Source organism: Megascapheus bottae, chromosome 11 (assembly GCF_031878675.1).
Source record: "Megascapheus bottae isolate mThoBot1 chromosome 11, mThoBot2.hap1, whole genome shotgun sequence".
Taxonomy (NCBI): domain Eukaryota; kingdom Metazoa; phylum Chordata; class Mammalia; order Rodentia; family Geomyidae; genus Megascapheus; species Megascapheus bottae.
Window position 1 is genome coordinate 25,524,227 of NC_143519.1, and position 17,310 is coordinate 25,541,536.

Here is a 17,310-nt window from a genome sequence, read left to right on the forward strand (position 1 = left end):
TGCCCAAAATAACAGAAGTGGAACTATGCTTCAGTGGTTGAACTTCTAGCCTTGAATAAAAGAGTCTCAGGAACAATGTTCAGACTCTAAGTTCAAGCCCCAGGATCTGAGGGGCGAGGGGGGAGGTGGGAGGAGCAGGCAGGAAGACATGCATACTTAGAGATTTATTATCTCAAACTATTGTGGAAGCTGAAAAACCTCTTCTACAGCCTTCTACAGGCTTTAGACACAGGCTTATCAGTGGTATGGTTGAAAAACATAAAGGCCACAGGCTGGTAATAAAGACTCTAGCCTGAGTCTGAAGACTGTAACTAGTAGCACCCAAAGCAGGAAAAGACCAAAGTTCCAGTTTCCACAAACAAGCATAGGAAGGCATGATTTTTTTAGGCCTATTATGAATTTCATGACACTTATTCTTACCTAGCCAATTGTCAGTTGTTTGAGCAGCATTTCAACAATAACACAAATAAACAAACAAACAAACCATAATGTCTAGAAATTATTGAATCCACAGAGCACTTGTAGGAGAAGATACAGACTTTGGAAGTCAAGCAATCTGGGTTCATACTCTGTCCCAACAGTCCTGTGACAATCACAGACAAATTGATTGGTTTCTCATCAGCAATAACTTTCACAGCACATGCTTTTCATTGAAGCAGATACATGGCCCGTCAGAACGTTAACTCCATAAGATGGGGGATTACTTTTTGGATATTGGGGTGGGTTTGAGGCCCTCAGTATTGTCCCACTACCTGACCTTGTTATGTGTGCTTAGCAGTACTTATTGAGTAGTGAAAAAATGAAACAGAATACCTTTGGAAATGTGTACTTCTTCCAATTTAATAAGCAAGTGCCTGAAATCTGCTGAAATACATGCTTCCGTGGGAGTGACCCATTTCAACTCCTGCTGTTCAATGAATGAATAAATGAGGGATGGCAAAATAGGCAGAATAAATCTCAAGGAAGGGCGAGCTGGTGATAATGGGCTCATGCCTTAAATCAAAGAGAAGTGTTTCCAGTATCATCAGTGAACTCTCCTCTGAAATCACATCTGCCATGTGTACTTCAGGAATGTAAGTATGTCAGCTAGAAGTGGAGGTGCTGTTTAAAAGCAGATTCCGGCCAGGAACATGGCCTAGTGGTAGAGTAATTGTCAAGCATGTACAAAGACTTGGGTTCGATTCCTCGGTACCACATACATAGAACAAATGCCAGAAGTGGTGCTGTGTCTCAAGTGGTAGAGCTCTAACCTTGAGAAAAACCCAAGGACAAAGTGTAGGCACTGAGCCCAAGCCCAGGACTGGCAAAAAATAAGCAGATTCCCAATCTTTATGTTCAGATGTTCTGATCCAGTGAATATACTTGGTACCCAGAACTTGTCATCAATGACAAGTAGTCTATGGCAGGTAGTCACTCAGCCGCCTTGGAGGAATCTCAAAATCAACCTCTGGGACCTTCTGGCTGTGATGAGAGCCAGCCCTGATGGAGAGGCATAATTAATGTGGGTAAAATGGTTTCAAATCTTTGGGTGGAAAATCAACTGAGCATGCCAAAGATCAATATTGTGTTTCATTTGAGATTCCCTGTTCACTTTCTCCTGCCCCACTGTTCCTGCTGTGGCGATGGGGACAATAACAACCCTGTGTTCTTCAGTTGCACCAGAATTGTTTAATGTATCCCCTTGAAGCGTGTGTGCTCACAGAAATGGGGGGACACGGGGTGAATGAATGTAAGGGTAGTACTCAGCAGACACTGTAGAATATAAATTATACAACTTGTGGGAAGGGAAAAGTGGGAGAGAGTAAAGGAAGGCGTAACATTGCCCAAAAAGAAATGTACCAATGACTTGGCTTGTGCAATAGTAACCCCATTGTGCATCACCTGTATAATAATCATAATTTTTTTAATGTGTGCTCATTCTTATGCACAGGTAAACCTATAAGCATAATGTGATGGAGAAAAACCAATGGCTAAGATTTTACACTTTGATCTCCCTCTAGGAATGTCTTATATTTTAACCTCAAAAATAAGCTGTACACAACAAATGTCTGCAGAGTTGCCTAAAGTGCATCACATTCTATTTATTTATGTATTTAGAACTTATTTATGTCATCTTTATTTACTTTGTGCTGGTCTTGAGGTTTCAACTCATGGCCTTGGCACTGTCTTTGAACTGTTTTGTTTAAGGATAGCCCTCTATCACTTGAGTCAGAGCTCTACATTTGGATGCTTTTTAGTGTTTAACTAGAGAAAAAGCTGGCTCTGAGCCACAGTCCTCATATTGCAGCCTGAGAAGCCAGGATTACAGGCCTGAGCTACTTGCTCCTAGCATCTAACTCTCCACATGATATCCCAGAAGAGTAATTAGTAGAAATGAGAAGCATTTTCACTACTATGATAAGTTCATTATATAAGGAGGCAGTATGAATCCAAATAAAAACAGAAAAGTCAATCACAGTGAACCAAAGAACATTAATCTGGTGTGAGAATACCTTTATCAAGGAGAAATTATGACATGGTGAAAAGGGAATCAGAGACCCTCTTCTGCTCATGCCCCTGGCTGCCTGTGTAGCCTTATAAATTATATGAACTCTCTCATCTCCTTTGTGGAAAATGGTGAAGTTCAATCAGATGAACACTGACCATCTCTCACAAGTTAACTTTGTCCAATATGTGTACTTGCATCCTGCTTTTAAAGAACTCACCGAGGCCGGGAATTTGGCCTAGTGGTTAAAGTGCTTGCCTAGCATGCATGAAGACCCAGGTTCGATTCCTCGGTACCACATACATAGAAAAAAGCCAGAAGTGGTGCTGAGGCTCAAGTGGTAGAGCTCTAGCCTTGAGAAAGTCCAAGGACAGTGTTCAGGCCCTGAGCTCAAGGCCAGGACTGGCAAAAAAAAAAAAAAAAAAAAAGAACTCACCGAAACACCATGAAGGAATAATGCATCCCATTTCTTGGGTTAACTCTTTTATTAGAGAAAATTCTTGCTATGAAACATCTAAATGTTAGGTTGATCCACCTCACAATTTTATGGGTTTTTAATAAAGCTACTACTACAGGCAACTCTAATACAAGACATGAGAAACTACCATCTTTACATCATTCAAAATATCCATCTGCCCTGGGTTCTGCTATCTTGGAGCATCTTCCATTTCCTTCTGACATAACTCATTACTAGTAAGAAAAGAGGATAGAAAATAGCAGGAGAGAAATAGGAGGATCGTTTGCTTTCCACATTCCTATGAGCAGAGTGGAGTGTAAGGAGAGTAACTCAAACCCCTTTTTAATTTTCTAATGGATTGCAGATCCCACTAACAGAATCAACCAACTAGTGGACAACTACTATTAATGGAGCAGCAACAGAACAAGAACTGTATTATATACCACAGGAAATTCCAAAGGGTAGTCTCTAGTTTCATGGATAGTAGAAGGTATTTGTTGAAATAAAAAAAAAACTAATATACATGAGAGATAGACAGAAAAGTATTAATAAATATGCCACACTATAAATATATGCTGATGGAGGAGGAAATAACCACCATGAAAAGAATGTAATTTCTAGCCGGACATGTGAGTGCAAGCCTATAATTCTAGATATTTGGGAGATGGAGACTAAAGGATCCTAGATCAAGGCCAGCGTGAATATAAAAGTTTTTATAGGGGGCTGGGAGTTTGGCCTAGTGGTAGAGTGCTTGCTTAGCATACACAAAGACCTGGGTTCACTTCCTCAGTACCACATACATAGAAAAAGCCCCAAGTGGCACTGTGGCTCAAATGACAGAGTGCTAGCCTTGAGCAAGAAGTATCCAAGGTCAGTGCCCAGTCCTTGAGTTCAAGCCCCAGGACTGGCAAAAAAAACAAATAGTTTTTATAACTCCATCTCAACTAGTAGTTGTGCATAGTAGCTCCAGAGGAATCATGGGTAAATGCTCATCTCAGACTGGACTGAGCATATAGCAAGACTTTACCTCAAAATAACCAAAAAATCAGTTGGAAATGTGACTTGCCTAGCAAGTAGGAGCCACTGAGTTCAATCTTTAGGGTCACACACACACACACACAACCTAATCTATAAGGCAAACAAAATCTATGAGTGAAAAACCTAAACTGGGGACAGTACCTGCTACCTGATACCTTCCTCATACCATTTCTTATCCTGTTGTTTGTCAGTTGTGGGGCTTAATTCATGGCCTGGATGCTGTCCCTGAGTCTCCTTGTGCACAAAGCCAGCACTCTGTCACTTGAGGCATAGCATCACTTCTGGCTTTTGAGTGGTGAATGTGAAATGAGAGTCTCACAGACATTCCTCCTTAGACTGGCTTTGGACCGCAATCCTCAAATCTCAGACTCCTAAGTAGCTAGGATTACAGGAGTGAGCCACCATTCCCAGCCTCATTGCATTTCTTAAAAGCTACATCAAACTACCCTTTGCTAGGAAGGCAGTATGATATCATTCAAGATTAAATTTCAGAGATGGCTTCAAAGCACTTTTTAAAAATCTGATTTTCAAATTCCCAAAGGCAGTCAACTTTTTTAAAATGAGTCCTTTAATATGGTCTTAAAATCATTCATAACCTCGAAAGGAGATTTTTTTTAATCAAACTGAACACAAAGCAGAGATTCCTAATGACAATTTCACAGTATGTTTGGGAATTAGCAAGGAAAAGGGACAAACCTTATGAGTTTTGTTTTTGTAGAGATTTTTTTATAAACAAAAGAGAAAGCCCTTATGATGAATAGCTAGTTCCAAAATATACAACTTAAGAGAAAGGAATTATTTTTCTCCCAAATACTTTCCTTTCTTCTCCTTGTCCTAATAGTTATTGTGGTAGGGTCCTCCCCCATTGAACAATAGATTCTTCTTTCCACAAGATAAACTGCAAGCAATCAAAAAATACTTCTCTAATAGAAGAAAAATAAGGGGAGAGAAAAAAAAACCCTACTCCCTAACAAACACAAAAGCTCTCACTAGTACAATACTGACATTCATATTCAAATAGAAGAAAAGAAAATGAGCTTTTGCCATGATTTTCATGTTTAAAAAAGTATCTTCCCCATTTTCACATTTTAAAACCTGTTCCAAACAACTTGAGCAGGGCTACAAGGAACGTGAGGAAGATCAGAGAACAAATACTTCTTGGCACCCTGGCCTCACTCTGCCACAGGCATTGAGTGATTATGAAATAAAAAGTTGTTCCTTGAGCGGAAGGTGTATCGGCTTGTACTTTGAATATTGAGACTTCTAGTTGAGCTTTGTTTTCAAACAGGTGATCAGAACATTTTATCACAACTCTGGTATTGGTTAAAATTGTGAAGTAACTCAGAATAGCTCTATTCAACGAGCAACTACTATATACCAACAGCGTGCACAAGGGCCTGATCTGCAGTCTGACCCATAGAAACTCTGAGGTTCCAATATTTAAATAGTTCAGCGCTAAGCAGTCAACAGTAAATGGATCAAAGATGTACGCGTTATTCCTGGCTCAAAAGCCTTGGATCAACCTCCTTTTACCCCATTTCCATCAACCCAAAGTTCTCTCACTTCTCCAGTGTCTTCCTGTCATGGAGGAAATAAAAACAATTCACATAACTTGTTAATGATTTAATGTGTTATCTGTTCGAGAATCATACTGGACAGAATAATATTTAAACTTGGGTCTATCATGGCAACATTTCAAAGCATCTGGAAAGCAGGGAGGTTTTTTTTTCTCTCTTCTTCTTCTTCTTCTTTTTCTTCTTAAGGCTGAGGTGAAACTTGACCACAGGTCTCAAAGTACCCCCTGTAGGTTGCCATGTTGCTCAACCCCAAGGTCAGGTCCACTGGAGTCTAAGATAAGTGGTGGACTACAGAGTTACAGGACACCAGGACTGACTGACCTCAAGGCATCCTCTATCATTAGCCACTAAAGAGACCTCATTCGTCATCTTAGTCCAATGTCTGATTATGTTACAGAAAAGAAACGGAATCCTAAAAGCTTAGGAAATGGCTGCACTAATAACAGATCTAGCCTTAACATTAACAATTTAGCTGGAGGACAGAAGAGAAGTAGGGGAAAGAGTGAGGAAGCCAGGATAGGAAAGCAATGTTCTTTGACTTCCAAGTTGGTTCTAACTGTTGATGTTTAAGAGAAATCCATCTCCTTCCAACTAATTTGACAATCCTAAAACCTAAAGATTAGCCTGATATATCAAATAAAGTTCTTTCTCAAACATGTGGGATGAGATCACAGTCCAAGTACTAAGATTTTTTATGAGGAAAAAATGTCATGGATAGTTTATCCTTAAACATCCCTGGTCTGCCGTTTTCCTTCCCAAATTTTGTGGGTCCCATCATTCTTCTGGTGAGGGAATATCATTAATTTTTAGAAGGAGAGTGAACACTTTGGGTTCTTGCATTTGGTCCCTAATTGCAAAGCATGAGCCTGCAAGGTTAAGCTTTACTGTGGTGGCTTTTACACTCTGGCTGTCAACAAGCTGTGTGAGTCCAAGAAACCAGGGGATAACACTGCACTCCTGACTCTCACCTCAGAAGAGAGAGGAGCAAATTACTAGAGGAACTAAGGGGACTAGGAGAGGATTTGGGGCCTGCTGAACGTAAGACATCTTGGTAAAAAAGGCTTTCAATTCTAGAGAAAATCTGATAGATCATCATGTGACACCAAGAGTTCTACAAGCCCAGAGAACCACAGAGAGTGCCCTGAGAGAAATTTCCACATTTCTCATACTGCCCAAGGAATTCATCTCAATCATAATTACTATGAATATCCAATCTAAAACCACTGTGCAAATGATGGAGAACGGAGACTGGGGCAGAGATGAGTAGGGAAACAATGCCATTTTTGTAAAAGAATACAACCCAGAGGTAGGAGCTCTAATGCAAAGCTGAAGAGCTAAAGCTGGAATAGTTAGGTTTATGATCAATTTAGATGTTTGTGTTTCAAACAATTGTTTATCTGGATTGCCACTGACTCAAACTTCCTTACCACACCGAGTTGGGGAAGGCACACATAACGAATGGGATTTTAGAATCTCTTTTAATCCTGTTTTCTATGCTTCTTCTACCCAAAGATGTCAGCACTCACTTCTTATTGAAAAGAAAAAGGGCAAGAGTAGACAAGATTTTTCTTTGAGATATAAAGATGCTTTATCTTCAAATCATAAAAGGTGGCATATACAAGCCTGTGTGTTCTAATGCAGGCATTTCTTAGTGATGGGTCACAATTTGCTGCAAGGCAAAGAGAAGTTTCAAGAAGTTTTCACACTATGAAAGTTTTCAAGTGTGTGCTGGGCAGTAATAGTAGGAAGAGAAGGAAGAAAAGCTAGTGGTGGGAAATGCGTGGGCTCAGCCAGGAAGGGAAATGCTGACAAGAGAAAATGTGCCACCCTTCCACTCAACTCCACGCCACAAAACTATTGTGATGAGAAAAGACAGACGTGACATGACCTCCACAGCTTCACCTTTTGATCTACCCTCATGGGATGCGCACTGTTGATAGTCATCTAGATAGCTAGAAATGTTTGTTTGAACTCATTCTGTATAATTAATTAAGCATGATTTTTTTTAAGTTTACTTGAGCTGGGCACTGTTGGGCTCATGTCTGTCATCCAGCTCATCAGGAGGCTAAGATCTGAAGATCCTGGTGGGAAGAGAGTCCATGCCGACCAATTCAAAAGACTCATCTCTAATGAATCAATCAACAGCTGGAAGAAGAACCGTGGAACAAGTGGTAGGATGCTAGCAGTAAGCAAAAAGGCGAAGCAAGAGTGCAAGGTACTCAGAGAGAGGAAAGAAAAATTACTTGAACTGGAAAGGAAATTGAAGAAACCTCATGTAGAGTCAGCCTAACACACTTCTGAGGACCAAAGACAGCGTGTATAAATGTACTGATAGACCCCTGCTTTAAAACTCCTGCAAAATGTGAAAACCCCATCTTAGAGCACTAGCAGTATTATCTGTGGCATTTCTCATCTCTTGAAGAGAATTCTCCAGTGGCCACCCATCGGTGATATTTGGGAGACGGCAAATTCCTCATCGATGCCAACATCGATAGCCCAACAGCTATCTGTCGAGCCTATACTACTTTCTATCTTTATAGCTAAGCTTTCTCTTGTTAATACCATTTACTGAGCCTCCATTGTGCATTAAGTATAAAGAGAGAAGTAGTTTTGACTACAGAAGTGAAGCTAGATTTGCAAGCAAATACACTTTAAAAATGTGTGATGTGTTATAAAGAAAATTAGCAAGGGTTGTAGAGGTAAAATGGGGACAGAGGAGCTCAAAGAATAGTTAAACCAGTTTCCTAAGCAGAATTCCTTCCTAAACCAATTTCCTTCTAGCTATTTGATGCATATTACTGATGGCATCTTTGACTTGGATGCTATTTTCTTATATAAGCCTCTCCTTCAAATAATAAATTTGTGCATCTTCCAGCCACTATTTAGCCACCTACTATGTGTAAATGATTTGTCTCCACTTTTAAGTCTTGAATCAATGGTGGAACGAGCTTCAAGCTATCTGAAGATTCCAATTCTTCAAGAGAAATATCAGAGTGATTTGCTTGTTATTCTTTGTTCAGCTCTCTGGAAAGAATTCTAAAAAGAGACTGGGTGAGACATCTAAAATAAAAATAAAAACCACCTTACTGATCCAGGGAAATTTTACATCAGCATATCAAATTATGTCCAAATAGCCAATATGAAAATTGCTCTCCAGATTTCATAGTATAACCAAACAATAACAAGAAAAAAAGTTCCTTCAAAATATGATCTAGGGAAGATAACCAACAATGTTTATCTTCCCCTAAGCTATTGTGATGACTAATAAGATAATGTTCACAAAGGACTTTGAAGAAGTAATGTAATGTTCTTTGAAGCATTGTCATTTTGTTATTAATGAGTTGTGATTCTGACAGCTGCCAATTGCATTGCAGCCATGGTAAACCATGCTTGTCCTCATGCAGGAAGGAGAAGATGATTCGGAGCACAGATAGCAGGGAGTGGCAGATAACATTTGCTCCAGAAAAAGCCAAGTTCTGCTAGATTCAGAAGCTGTAGATAAATCATCTAGGAAACCATGGAAAGGGCCCAGAGGTATTAGGATGCCATCACTGCTGGTACAGATAGAAATACATCCAAGATCCACATAGGAACTATTTAAACAGATAATGTAGAGTTGTCCATATCTACCCCAAGTTAGCAGTATTGAATTCATTCAGTCAGACAGGTAAGTGAACGCCAAACATGAAGCATTTATGTGGACCAGGTATGATGCTCAATGCTGGGTGGATCAAAAAGTAATAACTTAGCTTCTGCTTTTCAGTGTCCTTTAAAGAAGTAGATGGAGTAGGTAGAGAGTCATAAAATGCTCAATATTAGAGTGTTGTAGAAAGAAGCACATAAAAGCCAGGCACCCATGGCTCATACCTGTAATCCTAGCTACTTAGGAAGCTGAGATCTGAGGATCATGGTTCAAATCCAGCCCGGGCTCAAAAGTCTGTGAGACTTTTATCTCCTATTAACCACCAGAAATCCGGAAGTGGTGCTGTGGCTCAAATAGTGGAGTGCTAGCCTTGAGCTGAAGAGCTCAGGGACGATGTCCAGGCCCTGAGTTCAAGCCCCAAGACCGACCAAAAAAAGAAGGAAGGAAGGAAGGAAGAGGCACATACAAAGTACAAGATGGCACAAAGAAAAGTGCCTTTTTATGTTTGTTTTTAATGATGATTTTCTTTTATTTTTTGTGTTTGTTTTGTGCCAATACTGGTGAACTCAAGATCTTGAGTTCTTACTTGGCTTTCTTGCTCAAGGCTTGTGCTCTAACACTTAAGCCATACCTCTTCTTTCAGCTTTTTGCTGATTAGTTGGATATAAGAGTCTCAGGTTTACCTGCCCTTGCTGGCTTTGAACAGAGATCCTCAAATCAGCTACCTGAATAGTTAAATAACATACTACTTGCATTACACAAGAAAGGCTTCATCTTCAAGGAAGAAAAATGGTTGGGAAGCTTTAAGAAACATTGTGTCTTAGAGCAGAGAAAGACAGGGTGGCCAGTGACCACATCAGATCCAGGGATGCTGGAGGTAGACAAAAGTTGAAGTGACCATAATTAAAGGAAAGTTAAGTCCAGCTCTAGGAATAAAGATTATCTTGGAGTTTTCAAGAAGCTCTTCAGCTCAAGGCTAGCACTCTGCCACTTGAGCCACAGCGCTACTTCCAGTTTTCTGATGTTTAATTGGAGATAAGAGTCTCATAGATTTTTGTGCCTGAGCTGACTTTGAACCATCATCCTCAGATCTCAGCTCCTGAGTAGCTAGGGTTACTTGGCTAAGAAGGCTTTTGCTTTAAACCTGTAAATAACTTGATGATCACACTTAGGATGGAAAGCCATGTCTCTACTCTTAGCATGCGATTTGGATCCGAATGAATGCTGCACTGGGAAGCCAGTTAGACCAGTTGGAATCATCTTTATTAAAGATCCCAAGGTTTGCAGTAGAAATAACAAAGATAATGCATGCCAAGGGAGTACACTCACACTTAGGTATGAATATGAAGGTATTGGGGAGGAGGGAGCATGCATCACGGCAATCCTTCCCATTACCTGGTCATGTGGAGGCAATCACAGAGAGGCAGAGAGAAGAGAGGAAGGCCCTGGGAGACAGAAATGCCATCTTCCTTTTTTTGTATTTTCCTTAGCTTGATGGCCCATCTCACTCTCACTTCCCTACAGAACCTGTGCATTTCAAAATGCTCTTTTCTTGCAGGAAGAAGGGAAATGCCAAGCAGAGGAATAGCCTGAAATAATTCTGAAATCATTCTCCCTTCTTCTCTTACACTTCTTGTTTACTAAGGGTGCCCTAGAATACACATTAAATATAGTTTTAGAGAGAAATTCTAAATTAAGATGAAGTCACTCCCTTTTCAAATTCCTTAATGAAGCCTAAATGAAAATAAAGGTTCAGATGAAGTTCAGAAAACTTGAAAGCATTTTTTTTCTAATGATGGAACTTCGGCGGCAATAATATGCTTATTTTTTTACTTTCATGTGTTAAATATTAACTTTAATTTTATAAAAATTAGGAGTTGTAACAGGTAGTAATTATCCATGCCAGTTAAAAATGTGTCAACAGTAATAAATATCTCAAACATTTTGAAAATGTCAAATACATTTCCTTAGTATAGACATGAATGGATGAAGAAACATTCCAATGTAATAATTAGAGATAGCTTCTAAACAAATCTAATATCTATTTTTTTCACATTTCAGAATAGAAAGTTTAGTATACCATCACACAAGCAGTCATCATATTTCTATTAAAAATTAGCAACTGTGGGTGAACTCAAAATGTAATTTACTCAAATTTGATTTAGTGTTCTCTAATGTAAAAAGAAAAAAAAAGATGTAAGTAAATCATAGTAAACTGTTAAAACTGCCAAGTTCTGTTGTACTAAATATGATTTAGTTTAAATGTTTAGGAAAAAAATTAAAGTTGTGTAAGAAGTGGGAAGCAAATTGCAAAATCCTAGAAAGGTTAGCCAGAAAACTCCAAATAAAATAAATAAAATAATGCATGCAAATAGATCACGGCCACCCCAAATCTTCCTGAGTGTTATTTGTTCACTAACCTCTCTACATGTCCAAATATGTAAATTATTCTCTTAGATAAGATGAGAAAATGGCTGCTGTCTTAAGTTAATTTTTGCAAAGGTAACCATGAGTATTAGGACAAGACCACTATTGCAACACAATGATCAGCCTTCTGCTTAGTTCTTTCTCAAATACAGTTTTGCAGTGAGACTAAAAGGATACGGAGACTTCATGCCCCTGAAAAAAGACATTTTCTTTTGTAAGAACAACTGCAGAAGACTGAAATCCTAGCATTCTGGGAGCTGAGGTAAGAAAACTGAGTGTGTGGCCAACTTGAGCTGGATAGATGCTGTCACAAAAACCCCAAGGGGAGGGTCTTGAGACATGTTCAAGTGAAAGTATTAGATATTGAGTTTGAGCTCCAATCTGATAATAAAAGATAAAAATTTTAAAAATCCAAAGGAAAGTGGGGCTCTAGTGTCTCACGCCTATAATCCTATCTAATTGGCAGGCTGAACTCTAAAGATCTCAGTTTGAAGTCAACCCAGACAGAAGTCTGTCTTCAACTACCAGCAAAAGGCTGAGCTCTGTCTCAGGTGGTAGAGTGCCAGCCTTGAGTGAAAAAGCAAAGCAAAAGCACACTGGCCCTGAGTTCAAGCAACAGTGCTAGCACAATAAAATAATAAAATAATACTAATAATACTAATACTACTACTAATAATAATAAAGAAAGCAAAGAAGATATAACAGAAATGCATCCCTTATTACCCTGAAAGTTCAAAGTTAAAGTTTTCACAAGGTTCAGGAGTTTGAAGTAGATAAACCTTATCCTCTCTGGCTGACAAAGTTTACCTTCCTTAACAAATCCCATTTTTTGAGTGTTATAACTTCTTCTCCTTCTCTCCTGGCCTTTCCCCCATGAGACACTGAAACCAAGTAGCCATGAGGGCTCTAAAAGAGCTTTTGATTTCCTGCTGTAACTTTTACTAAAAGAAAGAGAGTAAGGCTCCTTCGTTTACCCTAGTTATGTCTTCCCTGTGCAAGCAAAGGCCAGGCTGGAACTTGCAGTTCTCCTCATGAGCCTTCCAAATTCTAGGATTACAGATCCTAGCCATATCTTTCATTTCTCTTCTTAAGTTTCAAAAGCATGCTTTGCTCAGGGGGCTAATAGAATTTCTGGTGTTTTCTAAATGTGTACAAATCTAGGTGTGAGTTTAATCTGAACAAACAAATCAGAATGCCTTCAATGTAACCTTTAATGTTGATGAGGAATTGTTTTTGTAAAGTAGAAAAGTATACTACATATTTTTCTTTTTGTGTGCTGAGATTAGGATTTGAACTCAGGACCTAGACTCTCTCTCAGCTTTTTCCACTCAAGGTAGACACTCTACCATTTGAGGCACAGCTTCATTTCCATCTTTTTTGTTGGTTAATTGGCAATAAGAGTTCCACGAATCTTTGCTACCCAGCCTGGCTTTGAACTGTGAGCCTCTGATCTCAGCCTCCTGCGTGGCTAGGATTATAGGCATGAGCCACAGATGCCCCACAAAGTCCATTTAGGAAAACAAGTTTAAGAATGTTTTTTAATCCTGAGTTCCATTGAGTCCCTTCTGAAGCTGTGGATTTAAAGTTTTTTTTAAAAAAATTGGCTAGTTAATTCTGCTATATTAAAATACTGTAGCTACAGAATGTTTCTGTAGAGATCCACACTATACATTTCCATGGAATAAACTAAACCAGAAAATATCCCAAATATGTCATTTCAATGCAAAGATTGCATGTTGTAATTTAAAAAAAAAACTGTTAGCTGGAGCTATCCAAAGGAGATAATAGTATATAAAAAACAATCCTTTTGCTTTGAAGAACTATTTATTGTAGATGTGTATTTTAAACTCAATTACTTCACTTACTGAAGATAAAACAAAAAGAAGAAAGCACTGTTGGGTCATCTTCCCCTTTTCCTACCACAGATACAGTTTTGGTATCTGAAATGCCTGGCCTGCCATCTTGGAGCACAGAAAGCCAACAAAGAAAGATAGGGAATGGCCAACCCTAATCTTCAAGTGTCAAATCAAAGCCAGTAGCAGCTCACCTCCATCAGTTCCACTTACCGTGAAAAATTAAACTCGTGCGTATGGTTTTTCATTACAAGAAGTCAAAAGTTCTTTCACTTTGTCCTACCACACTAGGTGTACAAAGTCTCTTTCCACTGGTGTGGCTTTGCCAGATCAGAAAGAGCTTCAGCTAAGAACACACATATGAATGACTGCCCATCTCCAGCTCTCCCCCATTGAAAAGCCATCATAGACTGTAAGCCACATTAATTTTTATATCCATAGACACAGCCAGTTTGGCTCTCAAAACCAAACTGTAATGATCTATAACCATATTTTCCTGAGGACTTTTATGACTGTTTTGGCTGGTTGTAGCTGTTTAATGATGATAATAATCCAAGTCCCCTTACATCTTTATTATAGTGAAGGATTCTGATGAATAGTTCCTTGGCTTGCCTGAACAAGAAATGAAATTATATAGACACTATGATCATATGTATATAAAACCAGCATTAAACAAGTAAATAAATAATTCTGGAAGTGTAATAACAAACAATGTACTTCACTTTGAAAATAATAGATTTATCAACATTTTCATTATCTATTAGTACTTTTTATAATAATGAACATTTAAAACCAAATAAAGCCAAGTGCGAGTGTGGTGGCTCACACCTGCAATCCTAGCTACTCAGGAGTCTGAGATCTGAGGATCAAGGTTGAAAGCCAGCCCGGGCACAAAAGGACCTGAGACTCTTATCTCCAATGAACCTCTAGAAAACAGGTGGTGGGGCTTGGCCCAAGGGTAGGGCAGAAGCCTTGAGCTGAAGAGTTCAACGACAATGACAATGTCCATGGTTTCCAGCCTGGCCAGGAAAATCCATGATACTCTTATCTCCAATTAACCACCCCAAATCCAGAAGTGGCACTATGTTTCAAAGTGATAGAGCACTAGCCGTGAGTAAAAGAGCTCACAGACAATGCTCAGGCCCTGAGTTCAAGCCCCACAACCGACAAAAAAGTTAAATATATAGCCCTACAAAGTTAAAAAACACGAGGGAAAGGGTGCATTGGAAGTAACAGGCGAGACTATCAAAAGAGTTGACACTGATCAAGATACACTGTATTGATCAAGAGGCTTTGCTTTGCTAAAAACTGCAGCTCCTTTGCACAGATACTTGAAGTGAATTTTTAAAAAGATAAAATAAGGGCCAGGAAGGAGTTTGGCCTAGTGGTTGAGTGCTTGCCTAGCATGGACGAAGACCGGGGTTCGATTCCTCAGTACCACATACATAGAAAATAAAAAAGCCAGAAGTGGTGCTGAGGCTCAAGTGGTAGAGCTTTAGCCTTGAGAAAATCCAAGGACAGTGCTCAGGCCCTGATCTCAAGCCCAGGACTGGCAAAATAAATAAATAAATAAATAAATAAATAAATAAATAAATAAATAAATAAATAAATGATCTATATGATGTTATCTTTTCAATACAACATAAAGGTTTAAGTTACACTCTAGCTTGGTTCATTCAGTGGAATATCATGGCAATATTTCAAATTAGTACATGGAGAGTAATTTAATAAACTGTATCTTTATAATCATTAATTTCATAGCTTGGAAAATTTTATGGCTTCTAATTCTTAATATATGAGAAATGAGATTGTATTTTTGCCAGTCCTGGAGCTTGAACTTAGGGCCTGAGCACTGTCCTTGGGCTTGCTTTCTCAAAGCTGGTGCTCTACCACTTGAGCCTGAGCACCACGTCTGGCTTTTCTGTGTTTGTGGTACCAAGTAATCAAACCTAGGGCTTTGTGCGTGCTAGGCAGGCACTCTACCACCAGGCCACGCTCCAGGCTGAGACTGCATTTTTAAACTACCATGGTGCAATCATGTGTGGTTGTTAGTTAGGCTGTTTCCCACTTACAGCCTTTTTTGCTTTGTTTGTTACGTAAGGTCTCCAGCTTTTCCCCCAGGCTTGTCCATAGACTGTAATCCTTATACCTCTATCATAACTGGCATTGCAATGTTTGTGTCCGCCCTCACTCAGCTTCCTCTTGTGACAAGGTCTTCTTAACACTCTTTCCTTTTGGGGACTAGGGGGAAGTGAGGTGGAAAGGAGGTTACTGGGCTGGCCTCAAACCAGGTTCCCATTTTCATGCTCTCAAGTGACTGAAACTACACACGAGAGCTACTGCATCTGTCTGAAAATTGCATGTTCTTCAAATCTGACAAGTCAGTTCAGAGTATTAAAAAAATCTAAATGCTAATGTTAACATATTACATATACTAACTTATAGAAACTTGCAAAGAAACGTCTTGCTGATGTATTTCTGTATACACTTGAAATTATATATCTATCACTGATTTTTCCTCCATTTTATAATTTGAACCTTTAGATACCCATTTGTGCTGTATTCATAGATCACCGTGCTGCACGCACCTTGCAATTATTCCCCATGGGCCTTTCTGCTCATCTGTGTTATGATATCCACAAATATACTAATAAAGAAGTTGCAGTGCCTATATTTATGTGTGTGTGTGTGTGTGTGTGTGTGTGTGTGTGTGTGTGGTTTTTAGCTGACAACTTTATCATGGCTTTCATCATATTTTATGGAATGCTTTAAGTACTTTACATGTGGAATCTTTTTTATCTTTTTCCACTTTTTTTGTAACCAAACCTAGGGCTCGAAGCAAGGACCTTGGCACTATCCCTGAGCTATTTTTACTTCAGGTTAATACCTTACCACTTGATACACAACTTTACTTCTGGCTTTTTGGCAGTTAATTGGAGACAAAAGTCTCACAGACTTTCCCTCCCAGGCTAGCTTTGAACCATGATACTCAAATACCAGCCTTCTAAGTAGCTGCAATTTATTTCAAAAACAAAAATTCTCTATGTGCATCATCTGGTCATACAAAACAATGTTTATCAAAATAACTTCAGAAAATGGACACAGAAGCTTTTTTTTCATTGCTGTTTTTGTTTTCTTTTTGTCTTATTCATTCATTTGTCTTCGGGAGGGTAAGGGGGCACAGAAATGGAGGGACATAGAGTGAACGAAAGCAGCAGCAGCACTCACTAGATACTGTTGAAAATGAACTAGACAACTTGTGGGTGAGATGGGGGAAAAACTGGGAGACAGAGAGAGGGAAGGGGTGACATTATTCAGAACAAAATGCACCCTATACCTGACTTATGTAACTGTAACCCCTCTGTACATCACCTTAATTATACCAAAAAATGTTTAAATAAACACACATACACACACAAGAAAATGGCTTGGAGGCAGCCAGAAATATTATTCAGCAGATAAGTGAGGGTTGAAGTTTTTTTTCAAATATATAATCATGTTCATAATTTAAAATAGAATCTTATCTCAGAATTTGAAAAAGAATGCTAAAATATGTTTAACCACATTAATTAGCTCACAAAGAGATCCTTCGCATCACACTAAATAAATGAAACTGAGAATGAAGAAAAAACACCCATTTCATACAGTTCATGATAGCTAAAATGTGAACCAACCTTAATATCCGTGAAAAGAAAACCGATTCTCTATCCACTAGATGTAATATCGAGTGTTATTAAAAATCATATCGAAGCTGGGAGCAGTGGCTCATGCCTATAAGCCTAGCTACTCAGGAGGCTGAGACCTGAGGATTGCAGTTCAAAGCCAACCCA